At 44.3% G+C, this 1,706-nt stretch overlaps 1 long non-coding RNA gene across 2 annotated transcripts in view; it reads right to left on the bottom strand.

The window, feature by feature from the left end:
* Positions 1-1,706, bottom strand: part of LOC113457157 — a 15,731-nt gene that overhangs the window by 2,934 nt on the left and 11,091 nt on the right. The window contains exon 2 of one of the 2 annotated variants that reach the window (XR_003377781.1): positions 755-817. The exons of the other annotated variant lie outside the window; for it this stretch is intronic. This is a non-coding gene — a long non-coding RNA (uncharacterized LOC113457157). The remainder of the gene's footprint in view (positions 1-754; positions 818-1,706) is intronic. 2 annotated transcript variants of the gene reach the window in all.

The following is a 1,706-nucleotide window of genomic DNA, read 5'->3' as shown; positions in this document are numbered from 1 at the left end:
CCCCACCTCCATCCAGGTCTAGTAAGTTGAGCATCCAAACTGCCTAGGCTCCCACAAAGCCAGTACGTGCAGTAGGATCAGAAACCCATTGCCATTGTTCTTTAGTTCCCAGTAGTCCTCATTGTCCGCTATGTTCAGAGAGTCCGGTTTTATCCCAGGAAAGACATTTCTTAAGGGGAAATGATTTCCTATCAACAGAACTGTATCTTTAACTTCTGTTCCCCATGAATTTAGAAGCACATTTCCTTCACTGTGTTTGTGCACAAGGTCTCGTTGGTCCCAAGACATATCATAATGCTGACACTTGTTTTTTCCAGATTAGTAGATGGTTCACAAGAACACTTCTCTGGCTTAGTCTCCATGACAGGGCAGAAATCAACCAAGTGGGTGTCTCTGGATTTTCTTGAATGAATCTGCCACCTTGTGGTTGTTTGTAAAATAGGAAAGCAGTTTGAAAAAACTATGTTTGCAAACTAAGGGGTGGCAGGCAGGTTGCTCTCAAACTGATGAAGGCCTCTACACTAGGGAAGCTTATGGCCCATATTGCACGAGCTGAATGTGACCGTGCAAAGCGAGGCTTCTTTCCGCAACTACATCTGTGCAAGCTTCTGCTGGTGCTGCCAGAAAATTAAGGCAGGAAAAGGAAAGAAGCCATCAGGATTACAAAGAGAGCAGAAGAAAAGAAGAGAAAAGAAAAGAAAAGAAAAGAAAAGAAAAGAAAAAGAAAGCTAGAGGCTAGGCATGGAGTACATACCTTTAATCCCAGCCCCGTGATAGAGAGGCAGATGGAGAGGCATGGATCTTTATGAGTGAGACCCTATCTCAAAACAAAAACAAAAACAACGAAAGAAGCTAAAATAAATAATACATAATTAAATAAACACAATGCTAGAAATATTGCTGGTTACAACATGTACGTAATAATTAATTACATTTCTTTTCTATGAAAGAAATCATTTTTATTTGTCGTTCATTAATTCCCATCTTTGACATTTTCATAAACCCGTACAAAGCACTCTAGTTATTCTCACCTCGGCCTCTCCATCTTCTTTCCACCCCTGTCAGCCCTTCCTCTTTATAAGGCCCTTACTCATATTCATGTCTTCTTGTTGTCTTGAATTACGCTAGGGCTGTTTGTGGTCACGAGTCTGTCCTACTCACTGGAGCCTGGCGGCCTTTCCTGTGGGCACACAAGTGAACATAGAGGGTGCCTCTTCCTCCACTCAGAATCCCTTGGCAGGTGGAGGCTGACCTTTGACTCCCTCCTGCTCCATGACTGACCTATGTGAGCCCTGGTCTTGCACAGCCCCGGTGCTGGCACCCGTAGCAGCTGTGAGATGGTCACTGTAATGGCTTTTGGGGACAGATGGTGACATTTCACAGCCCTTCTTCCAGTCTTCTGGTCTTCGTATTCTTTCTACCCTGTCTTCCATGATGAAGCAGCAAATTCTTTTCTTTTATTATGAACCAATTAGTTTAACTAGGGTTACTTACGGAGAAACTCACTGATAGCCACATCCCTGAAGCAAATGTCTCTCCCCACCACAAGCAGGAGTCACGCAGGACACTTTTGAGTCCATTCAGCTAGTAAATGTTCCTTAAAAATCTTTCTGCACGTGCTGGCTTTGGGGGGGCCTGGGCGGTTTGGATGCTCAACTTACTAAACCTGGATGGAGGTGGGCGGTCCTTGGACTTCCCACAGGTCA

This window comes from Microtus ochrogaster, chromosome 19, assembly GCF_000317375.1.
Source record: "Microtus ochrogaster isolate Prairie Vole_2 chromosome 19, MicOch1.0, whole genome shotgun sequence".
In the NCBI taxonomy this organism is placed as follows: domain Eukaryota; kingdom Metazoa; phylum Chordata; class Mammalia; order Rodentia; family Cricetidae; genus Microtus; species Microtus ochrogaster.
Note: the sequence above shows the minus strand (reverse complement) of the source record. Positions and strands in the feature narration are given on the sequence as shown.